This window comes from Anopheles funestus, chromosome 3RL (assembly GCF_943734845.2).
Source record: "Anopheles funestus chromosome 3RL, idAnoFuneDA-416_04, whole genome shotgun sequence".
Lineage (NCBI taxonomy): Eukaryota > Metazoa > Arthropoda > Insecta > Diptera > Culicidae > Anopheles > Anopheles funestus.
Genome location: NC_064599.1, coordinates 64,143,824 through 64,163,134, shown reverse-complemented (window position 1 = coordinate 64,163,134; position 19,311 = coordinate 64,143,824). Strand labels below are relative to the sequence as shown.

The window sequence follows — 19,311 nt, the reverse complement described above, 5'->3', positions numbered from 1 at the left end:
AACAATATCGATTACATTAAAGTAAATCAATGTTTATATTACAAAGTAAAGGCATTCTCAATGCGATAACAAACTTTATGTGATCAAAAATGTTGCAATAAATCAATGCAAATGAGCTATAAATGTAAAGACGTAAAAGGGTGTTCCAAGTTCGCTTATCTATTGAAGCGACACTTTACGCTTCCAAACCAGTTCCAAGCCGAACACACTATCCGCTGTATATAAAAAAACTTTCGTTGACCAATTTTTACCCGTTGTGATCAACCAACACCGCGCTACCGTGTGCAGGCGGACCGGCATTTACAGTGCTACGGGCTGATGATTAAGTTGTTTGTACATTATGCTGTGTCGTTCCGTTCCGTTGCCGTGTTGCCGAGTTCCTCCAAATGAAACGTCCGAAACGTCCGGTTTCCCGTACTTGGGGTGGTGCGGGCTGGTGTTCTCATGACTCGGTGGGCGCTGGTATCTTGTGTTTTTTTTTGTTGCTTCCCTTATTTGCCCTTATTTTTTGTCATTTGTCGTTTAGAGTGTATGTGATATTCGTTTTTCGGTTGTTTTCTTTGGGTCATTTCCCCGCACAATTTTCCTCATTCAATTTACCCCAAACCGTCGTACCCGTGTCGATTCGCATGTTCTGCATTTATATCGCTCTTCACTCTCAGCACTTCATACAAATCTCTCCAGGTGGTTGCATTTTTACTCATCTTGTTGGGTTGGCTTTCGCTCACATTTTCTTGTTCGGTTTTTTTGCTCTTTCTCACAATTCATTTGATTGCTCCCTTTATTGGATGTAAGGAGAACAAGGAGCGAAGGGAAGCGGACACAAGCAAGTGGAAGAAGTGGGTAAGTTTTTGGGAGTTTTGTTTTGCTCGTCACTATCGTCCCGTTTTCACCCTCCCGCAGCAGCAGCACCAGGCATGCCATACAATTTGTGGGAAAAATTGACAGAGAAAAATCGGCCAGTTTTGTGACGCAAAAGAAACAATGAAATCAACAAAAAAACACACACAAACGATCCCTTGCCATGATGCAGGACAATCCATCGTCATAACGAAAGCTGACCGGGTGAGCTTGAGGAAACTTTGCCTCGAGCATACCGGAGAATGGTTTTTCCAGGAATGAACGCATTTCAGCATCCTGCGTAACGCGCTCTATCTTCTAAATGGATCCGATGGGTCTTGGGCATAGAAACCATAACCTAAAATCTGCTCCGAGTGGGACATTTTCGTAAGATTATAGTAACCGACTCAAGTGACCGGAATGACTCCAGCTGCTCCGATGAGATGTTGGGCTCCAAGCGCGGTGGCTCTGAGTGAGGCCGGCCGTGTGCATTACGTAAGAGCATCCGGACTCAACTCTATTCTTGCTGTACCGTTGATGATGCCGTTACTTGCGCTCTGCTTGACTTATTTAATCGGATATCAGATTCTTATCGTGTTCGGGAAGTTGCCCGGTGTTCATTTCTGGCTTTCTTTGGTAGTGCTGCTCGTCGGCGGTACCGATTCCTCGCAGTCTTCTGCGAACGGCAACCCAACCCGAACCAATGCGGCGAAACGATCATCCACCCTGGATTATTTTTCTCTCCCCCTTCTCTACCTCCAAAAAAAGGAAAAAGGCGAGCAAGCCGGCTTGGTTCAGGATGTGGACCGTAATAAATCGCCCGGACTATTGAAATAAATGCAAACATGTTAAAACGGTGATTTACCGAGCACTACAGGACCGTGTAAGACGCTGCAGCACTGGCGAACTACAACAACCAGCTTTCTGTGGCTAGGTCAGGGACAGGGCACTGGACGGTTATGGATGGGTTGGACGGTTTGGTTTGGAACGGTCACCATTGGGTGAGTGTGTGAAAGAGTTTGCACAGAGTGTGAAAAAGAGAAAGAGAGCAAGTGTACGAGAATAAAACGGATGGATAGCTCTCAGATTCGGCATATTTCGAATGTAACTTTTTCAGCTCAACGCCACACAGTCGGTGAGTTTTCCAAAACTCCAAACAACTTCCGATGATACTGCCAGAACCAAGGAAAAAAAAGTGCACAAGAGGAACCATCTCGGACAAATAGAGCTAGAGAGCGAATGGTGCGCTTTGGCGCATGCGTTTCCAGGATATTAAAAGGCCCAAGAGCGTACGAAGCGAACCGTCTCTCGGAGCCTACAACAGGCGAGTCCTCGCATTGAGATCTCCACCGTGTCAAGGTGGAGCGTGCGCGCTCACCAACACTCTCGCGAGAATGTCCGTGCTAACCTTGGGATAGAACAAGAGCAACGAATGTCGTGCCCGTCGACTCATACCAACATGTCCATAACGCCTACTGCCTGTACAGAGCCCCAGCAAATAGCTCCGTTGTGTCTTCCGTCAATCCTCCTCCCCCCCGACAGAAAATACAGGACAACGTCGCTCGCTCTCACCGTAATGGTCGGCCAAGTGGAGCGACCAGGAATTTCTAGGACTCGTGTGTTAGACGAGTGTTAGCATCCGTACCGTGCGCACCAAGTGTATGCCAGTGCTGCCAACTGCCCAGAGTGTCACCGCGTTTGTTAGCGTGTTCGTCGCTTCGTCAAGCAAAAAAAAAACGAACGGGAGAAGCTCATTGCTCGAGGTTTTTTTTTCGTCCTGAAAGCGGTCACCCTCGCAGGGGGGAAGGGTTGTCGGTAACAAAGAAAAGCTCGGCGCATTTACGTCCACAGCTTCCGGTTGTGTTGTGAAAACGGTTTCTTCGTCGTGTGGAATCGCGACGACGACGATGGCACCATGGTGAAGCTAATGTGACAACCGATCGACCGACCGACCGAGTGCGGTTATGTGAGTAGGTGTGTATATACGCGTCTGTGTGTGTGTATTGTAAGGTGTCTAAGCATACGGGACCGCGGGGCCCTTTTTTCCTGTTCCCTTCGTGATTGAGCCTCCACTCAGAAAACGGCAGCAGACACGAAGAGGAGGAACAAACAACACACACTGTCCGTTCGCAACGCAATTGGTGGGTCAAGTCGAAACTGTCAAGCTTCAATAGCAGTAGCTGTATCGAAAACAAGGTGAACTTCACTTGATACACACTTGCTTGAACACTGTCTCGCTGTGTAAGGGGAAGATTTTGCAAAAAAAAAAAAACGGTGAACTCAAGCTTGTGTGCGTTCATGCGTGCGTGCGTGCACGCGTAAGGAGAGTGTGTTTTGTTCTTCTTGCCAGCTTGGTTCGTGACGGGCAGACAGGTTCGCTCATTCGTGTGACGGCTACCCATCAGTCATTTAAGAGGATTATCATCGAAACCAAGGCTACTAAAGCCCGTCGTAATCGAGCGAACTCGATTTACTCTGCACACGTATAATTAAGCACGTTAGGAAGGCGTGCTTGACCGGCACGGTTGTGTGAAAGTGTGTGGATGTAGTTGTGTGTGAGTGTGTAAAGTGAACAAAACAGAAAGGATTATTAAAAAAACCATCATAGGTCAATAACAATGCGCCGTAGTACCTGCCTACCGGTTACGTTATTGTTTGAAGATGTTACATGGAATTGCCTACATTTAGGCGCTTTAGATAAAATAAGCTTCCCTAAGAAAAGACGAAAGCAAGGGATGGTTTTTGTAAGAAATCTTTTTAATATTTCTTACCAAAAAAAAATCCCCCCCTTTCCCCATTACGCAAATGCTTTTTTGCGATATTTTTTTGTTTTCCCTTTGTTGGGTTGGGCTTTATGATTTAGTAAGTATCCCCAAAATCGTTGCCCTTTGCAAAAGGACCAGGCGCCTCCATCGGACCACTTTTTTGGGGCCGCCTGGGTTTGGATTCGAGCAGGAATCGATTCCGAGTACAAGGCAAAAGTTTCGTCTTACGCCGTGTTTTGTTGTTTTGCTGTTTGTGCATACATAAAGAACGGCTCCAGGGTTTTAGCGTGTGCGCAACGAGAAAAAGGACACCAAAAGCAAGACACCAAACAAAAGGAAAAATAACCTTGGTACATGGGAATTTACTTGCACTAAAACAAAAAAATAAAACCCAGTATTTTAAGAATGCTTTGTGTCCCTTCTCCGTCGGTTCTTTGAAGTATGGTTCTGCCCTTCCTTGTGCTTATGTGCGTGTCCACTAGCGTGGAATTCGCATGCGGCGTGTAGGCGAAGTGCGTTCGGTGGTTTGTTAAGCGAATGCAAATAAAATACCGAATACCAGTTTAACCGCAAAAGGGGAAAAAAATAAAAATCCCGCCCGGCGTCCCACATCAAGATAGTGCGCACACAACTAGGTAGCGCAGTAGCAAGCAAAAAGGGAAGTTTTGCTTCCGTTTTTTTTTTTGCTACCACCGGCAGGCAGTGACGTCGGCTTTGGATGCGATGAGCTCGACAGCATAAGTCTACAGCTAGGCGCGAAGGAATACGAAATCAATCGGTGCCCTCCGGGCCCGTGTGGGGGGTCCAACGTTTACGACATTCACCCCAGAGTTGTACAAAAAGGACCAAAAAAAAACCCCCCGCACCACTCGGCCACCATCCCGCGCTGGTGTGCTGCTGAATGTGCGTTACATAATCTGATCTGATCTTGCAAGACGAGCTTTCGCTGCGTGTGCGAGTGCGAAAGTGAGAAAGAGTGAGTGGTGTAAGCGAAACAGTTGTATCACGCGGGATGAGCATCAGTGCGATTAGTAAGCATTGCGGGAAATGTGAACCACTGCGAGAGCGAGAGCACACGAGAGTGAAGGAAGAAGAAGAGAAAGAGAGAAGGGATAAGCACTTTTGGCATAGTGAAAGCGAGAAAGGGCATAATGTTTTGTGCTTGCGTGTATCCTTCGGAAAGCTTTTCGCAAGCATCCATTTTAAGTGTGTGTTGGTGTGCGAGCTGCAGAACGAGAAGCTGAATACAACTAAACCTGTTTTTTGTTTCGTTTTTTCTTCAAAACAAAAAAAAATCCCTCCAGGAAAGAAGATCAGCGTTCAACCGAGCGGGAGAGATAAAGCTGTGGTGTTTGCGTACGTGTGTGTGTGTTCCTTCCTATCTAGTGTGTACTGTGTGAAAATAAAACGAGAGAGAGAGAGAGAGAGAGAGTTAGAGAGAGAACCTGCTGAACCGTTAGCCTGGCGGCAAGTGCGAGACAGCCGCATCGCGGAAGAAATCGTGGGAAAAATATTATAAAATTCAAAATAAAGCAGCACACCTTCGGCTGGGTGGGTTTTGCTGTCCTGTGTGTGTGTATGAGTGTATGTGTGTGTGTATCTGTGGCGATAATAAAATCGCGTTTTTCAACCCCGGCAGAAAACTGAGTTTGGATAATTTAAGTACCCGGTTCCCGGTGCATGGTGGAGCAGTGAAAAACCGTGGAATACGACGGAAGCGACAAGCGGTGTAATCTACATACCAATAACATACAACTTTACCCCCACTTTTTTATCGGTGTTGTACGTTGTTTCGCATTTATTAGCAAACGGCAGCAGTAGCAAAAAACGGCGAAAGGATACATATTACTTCTTACACTACATCGAGCGAGAACGAAACAATTAAGCTACGAACAGCAGCAGCAAATATAAAAGGTAATCAAACATTCGTACCATTACGATGGCAGTTCATTTAAATGTATCATGTGTGGAAGTATAATTTTTACTGTACATTTGTTTACTTATATAACATCCTGCTGGGCGTACGTTTGACGTCAACTGGAGCGCATTGATAAGGATTTGAATCATTGGATTGGATGTAATGTTTTAAGCAAAACGCCCATTCCATCAAAAAGCCGAACCCGAAAAACGACAATTCATACAAATTAAACACATCCAAAGATTGCTTTCTTGTTTTTTTTTTCTTAATTTTAATTCGAGCTTTTATCATTCCGCTCGTCAATCAGGCAAACATTAAGGCAAGCAACAGTGTGAAATATAAATGAGGATCGTAAAACAAAATATGATTGTTCAATTTGGAGAATGAACAAAAAAGGAAGTAAGAATAAAAAAACCCACCCTAAACCCGTCGATTTAGGCCAAGGTTGATTGCAATCCTCAGCCATTTTCGGTTTTTTTACACGGTTTTTCTTTATATTTGCCACGCTGTGATCCATCATTTTATCCGCAACGGGCAACCCTTGAGATTAGGACACCAGTTTAAGATGGCAAAGTTCAGATGCTACGCCTAGCTCCGAAATGCTTTTCCTTCCCTCCTCCAAAAACCGGTTTTTGCCGATTGCTAAGAGGCCGGCCCAGTGCTAATTAATGAGAGCGCTGAATAATTAATGGAAAGACAATGTCAAATTGGTGCTTGCAATGGGTGCTCCGTCAGATAAAGGCCGAGGGGAGTAATTTATCTGTAAGCAGAATGGAAAACGTGTGGATAAAAAGGAATTATTAAAAGTGCGTCACATCAGCATGGGGCATCCTTCTTTTTTCTTTCTCTTTCTCTCCGCATCACCGGAAATAATTAAATCTCCCCGGACATTCGCCGGCTTTCGTTCCGCGGATGCTGATGACGATAGAGTGGTTCGTCGATTTTTTTTGTTTCCTTTTTTTATTGTAGCATACGGTTGTGTTCCGAGAACTGTGAATGTAACCTTCTAAGGATATAGGGCGAGGAGAATGGGATTCACATCATTTTAATTGATGTTTGGGTGCGGTTCATTCCTGGAATAGGTACATCCGGCGGATCGACAAACTCTTTTCGAGAGGTATCATATTTTTTTTTATTTCCACATACCGATGCTGACATTTGTGATGTTAGCATGTGCAGTGAAGCGAAAAAGAAAAGTTGAAAAACATATGAATATTTGTTTGCATCAAAAATTATACCTGGAAGTCTCTCTTTTATATTTTATTGAACTTGTCGAAATTTTGCGGAGCCAAAGGTTAGTTTTATGGTTGAGTGGTAAATAATCAGACTTTCTCATTTGTTTTACCTATGTTCATAAGAAGTTAAACATTTTGTTTTTAATGTTGTTAAAGATTGCTTTTGAAGTTTGCTACTGTACTTGTACAAACAGTGAGACCAATTAAGATCTAATAATTAGTAGTGTCATGTTCTCAATCTTGTTGCTCTATTCATTTAATTTAAAACTAAAATGCAAAACAATTTCTTTTTTTCTCTAAAATAAATCAATGCTATTTCAAAATACATAAATGAAATATAATTGGCTTGTAATTATATACATTTAAAATACATTCTGTAAGTAACACACTCTTGTTTCTTAATAAAAAGGAAAAATGAAGAGTAATCATGAGCAAACGTTGAAAAACATGAAAAAAGAGACAAGAGAACGGACTGCGTTCAACCATATTGGAATCCCTTTCAATGAAATTAATTCTACCGGTTACGTGAAATCTGAACGATTTTGAAAGGAAATTAACTCATCTAACGATAAGGTTCAATTCTGTTTATATAGTAAGAAATTCCTGGAAGTGGCCATCTGAGAATGTAGCGTAATATTCTGAATCTTTTGAAGTAAACATATCTCACGTATGGAGTTTCATACAATGGACTGTTACAGGTTGCATATCACGCTAATAACAACCTTTTCATGCAAGATTTGATTTAGGGTATAAAAAATAAATTAAGTTTTTATCTCCCTCTTCTGATTTCAACTTTTTCTTGATAATGTTTAGCAAATAAAATTTTATATTAAGTGATTAAATTACTGATGCGATAGTCAGCAATTGCAGAGAAATAAATCATAAAAAGAAAATGTCCTAAACACGATAGCAAAAATTTAAAATGAGACATTTCTGTGTAATAATTTAGATCTTTCCTCGGGTTCGAACCGGGTTGTCGAAACTTTGATCTACTGTTACGAGAATTCATCACCAAAATGTTATGCAAAATAAAACTATTTTTTAAATGATAATATACATATGTATATTTATTTTAACTGTATTCAAATTAAAATTGAATGTCCTAAAACTTTTTTGTTGTTGTTCTTAACCGTGTCTAAAATAGGAAAAGTATAGTTTTACATGGTCTGGGCGGCCCAGAGCTGCATATAACAAACGGTTCCACATGACAGAAACAGATATCAAATCCCATCCGGATCATCGCACCGTTGGAAGGACTATCCGGCTACGTGGTAAAATAAGTCTTGATACGGTCTGGCCTTTCTTAAGAAGCAGACCAATGGCTTTCTTCTCCATTTGTGTGCCTTACCGCCCTGCACACATGCGACACATTAACCTCCCAAAATGGTCATTAAATTGTTTGTCCACGAAAAATGCAAAACATTAGCGCCCGTTATAACCACATCCATTTTTATACTCACTGCACTAAAAAACCATTCAAGATAACTTCCAACACAAAAATCATATTTTTCTTAATGTTTTGCTTACTTTGCACCTTCGTAAGCATACAAAACTGTCACACCAAAAACAACGACCGTACCACATCGTCTATGTGCTGGCGCAATGTTTCGGCTGTTTAAAGCAAAGTGTGGACGATTTATTGCAACCAAACGATCACCGCCGTGGACCGGAGGCGCAAAAATAAAACACATAATTCAGCGCACGGCGCAAACCGTTTGCAGTGCGGCTTATGGCGTGACGGGACAAGGACACATCTGTTGCTCCTGAGTACCATAATATGGTGTACGAGAGTGTCATGTTTACACCTTCTTTTATGGCTACCAAATACCGGTTGCGGTCCACGGTTGGCGGGTTCGCCTTTCACGGGAGCCTAAGAAGGTCCATCCTTGGGCCAGCAGCCAGGTCGAGCGACCTTTTACGATACCAATCTCTTGCGACAGCGACTTTATGACTCGGTAGGCGGCAGTAAGTAGTGGGTTGAGTACGGCGGGAAGCAAACGGGAAAATGTCGACCAAAATCCGGTGACCTCGTGCGACCTGGTTGTTTTATTTGCCTTTGCGCCGTTGCGCGTTCAAACACGCACACTGATAGTTGACACTGACATTACGCGTGTAGTGTGCGTGCGTGTGTGATGTGAGGCCACACTAATGTCATGTTACCCTTGTACTACTTGTAACCAGTAACCAGTGGTTGGTGTGGGGCATACGTTATACGTGTGGGTTTTTCCTAATTATTTGAACCCGCGTTCGCGCCGTTGTGGGAACGCTTCAAGTGGTCTATATGTCGCGCTACATCTTCCCTCCCCCCGCGTGTGACGTGTTCGGGCTCGTGATTGCTTCAGTCGTTTCGAAGCGAATCGAATTATTCAATTTACTACGATGACGTGAGAGCAGTAAAAAAAAGGCACGGCCGTTCCCAGCCGCCCTTCGTATCCATGCACGGTCGTTTTGTCGAAACGTCATTAGAAGTCAACTCTGGTCGCCATCAAACTGCACTGCTTTTACGCTTTTTGTTGGCGTTTTTATTTATTTTATGTGTCACACCCCTGTCATGGAACAACGCTTCAACAAGTTCTCGGTGTAATCCACCGAGACCACCTCGCAGTGAGACGTGGCTTTTTCATGGAGTTTTTTTTCCCTCCCTTATTTCTCCATCCATTCGAATCCAGGTCTGTCAGGTTTGGCCAGTGAGTGGCACGTCAGTGCCGTAAATTCCCCTCGGGGGTAATGATTCTTGCAGCCTCACTGGGACATCTTTCGCTCACGAATCCCTGCTCCTTGGAACGAACCTGCCAGGGAGTAACTTTTTCCGGCCTGCTGCGTCATGACAAGTGCGTGTATTGTTTGCGGAACTTTCAAGGGTGATGTGACGGTGCGACATCGAGGCCAAAAAAAACAAAAAAAGAAAACGAAACATCCACCGGGAATGTAACAGAAATCGGGATCGGAGTGGTGCCAAGGAAAGTGGGAAAATAATAATCCTACTCTTCCGAAGAAAAGCAGCTAAATATGGTTTTGTTTTGTAGTCGCACTCTCGGATCTCACGTTCACGTCCTGACAATGTTCACTTGCTCAGCTGTCACCTTTTGCCACGCGTGATGTACCACACGCTCTCGTGTGCTGGTCCCACAAAAGTCCTCGACTCTGTCGGTTCGGTTTCTTTACAAGTCGTTTCTACAATTTAACCAGCACATAAACATGCTTCTCCTTCTCCATCTTCCCGCTTTATGTGTGTGTGTGATTGTCCATATGATTTTGCTACATTTTATGCACACGATTTATGTTGCGCGGACATCAACAAAAGGCGACAACAACGAGAACCGTGTCATCGGATTGAATAAAGCAACACAGGAGCAAAAGTCCCTGTGAAGAGGGCGAAATGCATTTGATTGCCGACAGAGAGAGAGAGAAACAGAGAGAGAAACAGAGAGAGGGAGATAGAGTCGGTGCATGGGATTTTTTTTCATCCACCACTTTACTGTCCCCGTGTCATCCGACACAAGTGGCCACTCGTGCAAAGAATCCACTCGAGGCGACACGGCACAGAAAACTTTTGCACCAATCCATTCGTTTTCCGTTCGTTGCTATTTCATTTTTATTTTCATTTCTTGAAGTCACTTCTGTTTTCATTTTTTCTTTTGTATGGAGTGCACACCGAGGACGATTATGCAGGGTGCTTTTGTAGTGGGATTTCGCTTCACGTACTTTATTTCTTCAGTTTTCTTTTTTCTGTAAGTTTTATTCACCTTTTTAAACATTTTCTCATTTCATCATTTTTTAGGATGCTTGTTGGTTTTGGGATCACTTTACCATGGCTGGATTGTTTTCCAGGGTGCAAAAAAGGGAAGTTGAAAAAAATTATGCAAAGAACGCAAAGGACGGGAACAAAGATTTGTATTTCATACCCACGCATAAGGATTCTTCGTGTTCGCCTGGTTCGTGCCTCAATGGTTGAACGATGAAATAGTTACAAAAACCAGCTTGAGCACCGAGTTTTTTATAGCTCCCCGATTTGCTCAAAATTCCTTAGAGATGATTTTATTTTTTTCCCCCCATTTTCCTAACTTGACAGCATGAAATTTGCGTCACCCATTTATGTCACCCGTTTTATGTTGCGACGTGAATCAAATTCCTCGTTATACATATGACATATAGGAATAAAAAAGGGTGGAATTTTGTTACCATAATATGTTACTCTTTCCACTTGCATGAATTTGTTTTGCATGGGGCAAATGAATTCACATCATTATAACCCTAAAACTACGAAATTTCGAGTGTGAAACAAATCTGAAAGCTCATAGAGTGAACGGAATGAAACACCCCGAATTTGTATCAAAGCGATCAAAGCATTTGTTGGTGTAATTAAAATTTAGTTTTCTCCTTAATATGGTTTTCATGCATGCTGAACTGGTTTTTAAATTTCTATTCAAGTTTTACCAGGAAATCATCGGCTACTTGCTATGTGCTAGTGTGCAGTGAAATAGAAATTAAATTTAATGAGTTTTTTTTTGGTTTGATTTCGTGCTTCTACATCATCCATTAGAGCGCAATAGGAACTAAGCTTTTCATAAATTGTTGCCATAATTCCGAAGTTCTGAAGCTTTTTGGTGCGACATCATATGTATGTTGTGAAGTGAATTATAAGAGGGAAGGTTGAACTTATTGCTAACTTTGACACGTAAAGTGTTCTTTTAAAAGAGCTATATTTTTAACTCCACTTTCTGACTTTTAGAATCAACTAGTGATGTGCTTAAAGAAAGATATACCGTGATGCAAGCAGACAAATGGGCACAGTGCCCATGAAATCCAAGAATCTGATAACCAATTCAATTTAATAAATTGTCCATTTACAATGTTTGCCCCAAAAAAACAAAACACATTCCCTTGCAAAAACACAAAAAATACATTGTTCGAACGTATTCATATTTTCAGATGGCTTCCCAGAATTTTCCTCAAATCTGTGAAATAGATTGGACTAATTTGTTTTAAAATTTTTAAATTGATTCAATTTTGCTTTACAATCAAATTACTGAAAATTTTCCAATCATATTTTTATGTTGCATCTTTTTGGTCATTTTGTCATGAATTGAAATTTTCAAATTCCATTTCGGGAAGTATGTAGATTGTAATGTCTTCTTTCAATTTATTAATCTCTACATTACGAAACACCAGAGCAAAATGCGTGAATTCAGCGCTACAGCACTCCGTAGAAAGATCTTTAGAAAATATATTTTATTTGTGTTTTATCTATAATTTATATGTTGAAGAATTTTTGAATATTTATAATGCATGAGAAAAGTTTTTGCTAATTGAGTAATGGCATTTATCATCCCTTTAAAGATTACTTAAATTCAGTAAAAATTCTAGGAAGTAAAAAAATACTATAAAATTGTACGAAAATTGTATGAGTTATCGTCATTTTCCACTTATTCACGGGGTTAACACCTCATGTTTAATACTTGATAGCATCACAATATAGAAAAATTTCTAACAATTTATGTACAATAGAATATTTTTGTTACTTTCGAGATTTCGCCATGTTTACAAGTATAAATCTTCAGAGTAAATATTCAGAACCGTTTAGGGATGGAATCACACCATCATTTCAACAGGATTAAAAATTCTTTTTGCTTAACTAATCTGATTAAAATTCAACAAAAAAACTGCTTTGTAAAGCTTATTTGTAGCGAAATTCCCAACAATTTATGGAACAAAATCTAAACGTTATAATGACTTTTATTGAACATTAAGTTACACTAAGCGTAAGCACACATGTAAACGCGTAATAAAACAACAGAAAATAACCAATCAAAAAAAACCCATAATGTGTGTTCTGGCTTCCTCCGTATCATCAACACCAATCAAGCTCAATCACTTCTTAAGCCGTTGAGTGTCCCCATTCCAAGCAAACGTGGGCTGCCTTGTGCTTGTGTGTGTGTGTGTGTGTTTGATCATTCTTCTCCGTTTGACATATGCTTTGTAAACCGAACATAATGTATCGATCGTACGGTCCGAGCGACTGGCAATGTACCGGAGTTGGCCTCGATTGATTTTTCTCATTAACGACGCTACCAGGAAAGGCTTATTGCCTCCTTTTGATCCAATTCCGCTAAAGCGATACGACACACGTCCAACCATTCAAATGAGATTATGCTTCATTCCGGAGCTTAAATTGGCAGAACAACACGACTGACACGGGCCGAACATCATCATTCAAATGCAGAACCCCAGTTCGCATTGCATATCAACCCGATGGGGGGTCCCACATCTCCCCCGGCGGGACAAACTGTTCCTAATTGAAAATCCTTTCTTCATCAGAAAAGACGATATTTGAAAAAGCAGGGAGAAAGGAAAAAAGGACCAAAATCCAAGCAAGGGGAACAAAAACCAAACCTCGGGAATCTCGGATTCGGCAGTCAAGCTTTTCCGGGTTTTGTTCTAGCTTTACCACGCCACCGGTTTAGTTTCAGCGTGCTGGTGACGGCTCTATTTTGGTGTCCCATCAAAAGTGCTGTTGTTGTATTCTTCTTCATTGACTTCTGTTCTTTTTTTCTCTCTCTCAAGTGAAGAAGATTGTTTTTCCAGGATTTTGGGTGTTTTCTTTTCGCCGAATACCTGACAAGCTTAGTTACGAGCTTTTGCAGCTTTGCAGCAGTGTGTGTTTTTTTTGTTGTTGTTGTTTTGTTTTGTTTCTGTGAAAGATGAAATTGTTTTTCGTCCGCAACACGAACGTAAACTCCTCTCATCCCGGTTTTCCCCCCCACCATATGCGGTGAAAGGTGAAAGAGCGCACGCTTGGCAACGATGGCTGGCTTTTCGGGAAAATTCAGTCGTACAAATTTAGCCTTCAGTGGTAAATCTTGCGAGCGTGAGACTGCTGTTGGACCGTAGCTAGCAACATTTCACGTGCAAACGGAACAATCTGCCACTACGACAGTGCTTGGTATGAGGTGACAAAATCTAATAATCTAAAGTTGTACACGGAACAAAACCACTGTTTCCACCCCGGGTGTTTGCTGGCATAGGTTTGAAAAATCCGTTGACAGCTTATTAAAAATCGATCCATTCCAGGCACGTCTCGGGGCTTGGGCTTTTTAGCTCGTGCACGAGAACACGCGCGATAGTGTGTCATCCGTTTTGCACCGGTTGGGCCAGAACGAGTTGAGTTAAGCGGATCAGCAATAGCGACAAGAACAAGTCCCCGGCTCAACCATCAACGTCTGCCCGTGAAAACCCCCGTGTACGAGAAATGTCTTGTCATTGTGGGCTCGTATCTCTGTACAAAACCGCTGTTTGCTGTCGTCCTCGTACGAGGTGGGTCGCGAGTTGACTGCCGCTTGACACATTTGTACGACCCGAAGGCGTTCGTCTGGATAACGTCGACCTCGGTTGACGGGGTTTTCTTACTAAGCGGGCTTAATTACTCGTGTGGCACTAAACTTCCCCGAGCCATTCGGTCTCGTTAGGTACAGATGTGGGCCTGGGTATGATATCTTCAAAACCTCTAAGTCCGGTTGCCCGGTTGTTGAGCACACACATACGCATCGTCTAAAGACAACGTCAATGTGTTTGGAAGGACACTCGGCCCGCAAAACCTGGGACGAGGCAGATGCATATCCCTCGCCTCCCCACCAAAAAACGGTCGATGACGCTCATCCAGCAGCACATAATTATAGCAGGATATTTATGATCCCCACCCTGACAGTTGCTTGTCTCCTTCACTTTGTGCTACATTGTCGTCATCCGTACCATCCGCACTTCGGTGTTTGTGAGCCACTTGGCTGGAAGTCATTTCAGGAGTTCATGACATGACCATTACATTAACGGGAATTGTGGCCGGAAATGTTGTCCCGTCCATGATGCGTCCGATCCAGTGCCTTGATGATACTTTCATCGCATTTCGAAACCATTTGCACATTCGCTACCGTGGTTGTAGCATAGGGAGGGAGTTTTCGTTCGGACGTAACATTCGACGTTTATTGCTGTTTGCCAAACATTGATGTGTCTTTTTATTGAAACCGGTGTGCTTGGGCGAACGTTTTTTTTTTGTTTTTTGTTTTTGTGCTGCGTGGGAAAATTTTTGATTCAATTGTAACTGTTATTTTAGCTTCTTTGTGTTTTGCGGAACTGGCCGAACATGGTAGTATCTTTTGTTTTTAATGCTCTCCATTGATGAGCCGTGTCATAAACACATCGCACCGCTAACAATAACATGGGATTTGGGAAAGTAAATAATGTGTACAATATATTTGTTAGCTATGAAAAAAAGTGCTGATTGAACTTAGGACAATGTTTTTTCTTGTTGTTTTTTTGTTGCAAGAATGTGTAAATATATTTAATGGAATGTTGCCAATCTACTCTGCGCAGGGTATAAAACTTTAGGTGCAGTCCGTGACATAACTATAAGACAAACTCGTTTTTAACATAATAATAAATAAATTTGAAAAAGCAACATAAACTTTGGAAAATATTTTCTAATAGATTAATATATTAGTTTAGTTTGTTTTGGGTAAATTATGAAAAAATATGCTTTGTAAGATGCAACTAAATACACTTCTACTGTACTCCATTCTTGAATAAGAAGTATAAACAACGTGTTAAAAGATATTCCATTTACGCGAAAAACTCGTGAAATTGGTGTATTTTTGTTCATTCTTTAACGTTCTGCAGTTTCAATGATAAAATTGTCTTGATGAGTTATTAAATAAATAAACTATCGACATAAGTTCATAAATCGATGATAGAATACTCACTTCGTGTACGGGTATATAGTAAAAGTAGAACTTAATTTTTTTACACTTTGTAATTTAGTGAATGTCTTTTATTGAAGTTTGCTCTTTGAATTACAAAACATATCTAATTGTCCTATTGCACACAGTATGTAAAAAAAACTGTAATGTAAAATGAAAAACTTTTCAAGCGTAAGAAAATTGTTCGTTCCGAAAAAAAGAAATTTTCATATGAGCTTAAGCATTAATTGAATTAATAATGAGCTTCCGTAGATATACCGCTACCTTATGCATGTAATAAGTTCGTATTTATCTTTCTTCACTAGCACGATACTATACCACAAAATTTTACCCACATCAGTCAGTGCGTAATGATGAGCCGCTTGTTTGCGAAACGCTTCAGTTCCTTTTGCCGAAAAGTTCTCCTAATCGGTTTCACGAACGAAGAACACAAAAATCACAAAATCTCACTCTCACTGGCAAACGCTACCAACTCTATCCGATAATCCCCCGCAAAGCTTCCGGACGGCAAATCTTCTGACCGGCAACACCCAGAGTACCAGCGTTCGTCAAACACACAATCATCATCTTCAAACTGTGCTACTCGTCGACAAACGCCTCTTGGCATAACTTTTAATAAGTTTGCCCGTATACCCCCGGTGGGTTAGCATTCTTCAAGACTTTCGTTGCAACGTCGGCTGCAACCATCCGGGCGAGTGCGCTCAAGTTTAGTGGTTTGCTTTCCGTGCACCGAGTGCACCAAGCACAACTCAACATCATTACAACGGCAAAGATGTCAGCTGATGGGCAGAGTGTTCACGTGCACCAAACCCAAAGCCAAATTCTCCCCAACAGGACCTGCGAGAGTATTCGAAAGATTGCTTTTTTTATCGGAGAAGGGAAAGTCTTTGTTTGGGAAGTATTTATCGTAAACTGATGACTGACTTTCGCTTTGTTGGAGTACCACTTCATATGGGTTTCGGGTGCAGGCTGTTCGTCAGATCAACTCAAGCCACAAGTTGGTGAAATTGTTAAAACCATCAGTAGCGGTACAGCTTGAGTGTACTTGTTTGCCTAACTAAATATGTTTTCTTCTTACGTTTGAATCACCTCTCTTGACTTTAAATTAAATGGAAAGATTGTTAGAAAGTTGCTGTACTACTGAAGTTGTTAACAAGGATATATATACAGAGTGTTCCCATATGCAGCGAAATATCGCTTCGTTCCAGCACATAAAACTACAAATCGCAAAACTTCGTCCGAAGTATTTCATGTTGCCACTTTTCACCCTTCTCGGAGATGGCCTCTGGCCTTTCCTCGCCTATCCTTTCACGATTTGATGGTCCATCGTCACTACGCCGTGACTTTTCTAATTATGGGTTGAGTTTTTATGGGATCAAGCATCAACCCAAAAAAACCTGGCAATTCTTAAAACCCTTCCACCATTTCGTTTTTTTTTGCTTGTTTGGTGCTTCGTTCTGCTTTATCTAAGTGTGTTAGTTACGGATGTAAAGATCCAGCCATAAATATAAATTGAGCGAACTCAATCCTTCCGCAATCCGCTGAGTGCGGCGAGACTCCTCCTCCCCTCCCCTTGCCTTTACAAAAGCAAAGCGGAAAGCAGTTAGTTAACAACATTCCGATTAAACTCGGATTACCGTACCGTCATTTGTTTTCTTTGCCGCCATTTCAGCAGTGGTCAGAAAATTTTCGTACCCCAAATCGAAAACACTTGCCAAAAGGAAGGGAAATAACACCAACGCAATCGTTTTACACACACACATACAGAGAAAAAAAGCCAGCAATACCGAGAAGCTCATGAATTGGGGCAATCGGAGAGAAACACTCCCAACAGCAACAGCAACAATAAAAAAAAAAAACAAAAATGGCAAGGCTTAAGGTGGGTTAATAAATTGCGTAAGGCCTTTGGGTGCAGGAAACCGGATCCAAAACTGTTGGGCAAAAAACACAGCCAAAAAAAAAATCGGGAAATAACAACATTCAACTTCAACCAACGACAGATATGAAGATTGTTTCTCGGAAAGCTCCATTCCATTCGTTCCGGTCCATTGAAGGGTTTTTTTTCTGCAGTTGTTGTGTGGATGGGCGCCCCTTTTTCTGGGCGACATGATGGGTTAGGATGCAAATGGCCGGTCCTCAATTCTGAACCATTACTGCCCATCGTTGGTGCGTCCCCATTGTATATCTTGTACTTTGGTGTTGTTCTTTTCACCATTCACCTTCTCATCGGGTTGATGCGAATGGTGCAAAACCATCCGGGCACCCCGGGCAAGGTTTGACCGAGCAAAACCCAAGCTCGCACCTACTACACACACACACACAGAAAAAAAACCGCCCGGAGGGTGCTCGTTTACACCCAGTGTTAGCAATTTCCATCTACCGGCTTCAAATCGATTCGACCCCAAAAAGCGAGCTCCAAAGTGGACCGAAAAAAGGGGGCAAGCACGGAGGGGGTAAGTTGTGAAAGTAAGGATGTGTATGTGTTTTTTGTGTCCATCCACCCGCTTGACACTTACAGACCGGCTCGACATACCGGATATATTTAAGGTGTAAACGCCTCAGCGCACCCGCACCACTCTCGTCCGTCGTGTCAGTTTTGTGTCGTGTAAAATACATTTTTCAATAACCTTTTTAGCTGCAGCCGTGTGATGGCTTCATTTCCCCGGGTGCAAATGGTAACCAAGGGTAAAAGGTCAAAGTGGGTGGTGTCTGGTTGCACACAAATGTCCACGTTCGCCAACCCGCTTGGTACGTGACACCCGTGTGACAAAGCTATTTATGGCTGCCGTTGCACATTAGTGTGAATGGGTAGTGATTTTTTTTATCCTCCTCCTTTTATCAGATAGTTAATGTAGTGTTTGCTCTGTGCAGCTTTAGTATCATATTTTTAACACTAACCCCTTTGGCGGTTTTATCAAATCGAGCCACAACAGAAAAAATGTTTCCGATGGGTCCGTCATTTTTTATCATTTGTTGTTTTTTTTTTTGGCGAGAGGAAACGGCCTGCGTTCGAGATAACGTTTATGATTTATGGTAAAAATGTGTGTGAATCTAGTACTAAAAACATTTTCACAACTGTACTAACCGCTTGTTTTGTACCTTTATTTCTTTCTCTATTTCAGGTTTTCCAGTAATATATAGTCACATAAAGGTAGTAGCAGTAAAAGAATCACAATCTCCACCACTCACACACGCGTATATTAGCTTCTACTAATCAATATTATTATTACTACTGTTATTGTAAAGCGTTCGTACAAAACTAAACCGAACGATCGGCTCATACGTATATCCCGTAACGGTTGAGGGGTTTTGTGTATATTTCAATAATTCATCAGCTCCAGTCACCGAACCGAAAGACGCCCCAGCTGCTATACACCCGTTGATGGTGCCAAAAAAAACGGTCGGCGCTCTTCATATTTGCTGTTAAATATTCGTAAGAGCGTAGGCCATCGGATTACCACCTCCAGACTAGACGCATCCATCCAGGAAATCCGCCAGCAAAGGTGAAAGATTGGAAAATTTAACCTCTCCAACTTCCTACGCGCACAAGCGTAAGGCTAACAAAAGCACGCTGGTTGTATGAAAACAAACCCAACAGAAAACATTGCTTGAAGGAGTAATAAGTGTTAATACCTCTAAGGTACGTGTGGGACAAGAACGGACACAAGAAGAAGAAGGGAAAAAATAAATCCTTTTTCGATGAAACGAAGCACAGCACTGTGAGTGCTGGTGTGTGTGTATCAAAACAATAGCCAAACGAAGTGGCACAACATTACGGTGAAAATTGTCTAAAGCAAACAGGC

At 42.0% G+C, this 19,311-nt stretch overlaps 1 long non-coding RNA gene across 1 annotated transcript; it reads left to right on the top strand.

Annotated features, from left to right (window-relative positions):
• The first annotated feature begins 2,609 nt into the window (after positions 1-2,609).
• LOC125766905 (uncharacterized) lies at positions 2,610-19,232 on the top strand. The gene is made up of 3 exons (XR_007418702.1): positions 2,610-2,814; positions 4,910-5,519; positions 18,631-19,232. It is a non-coding gene; the product is annotated as an uncharacterized LOC125766905 (long non-coding RNA).
• Positions 19,233-19,311: the final 79 nt, after the last annotated feature.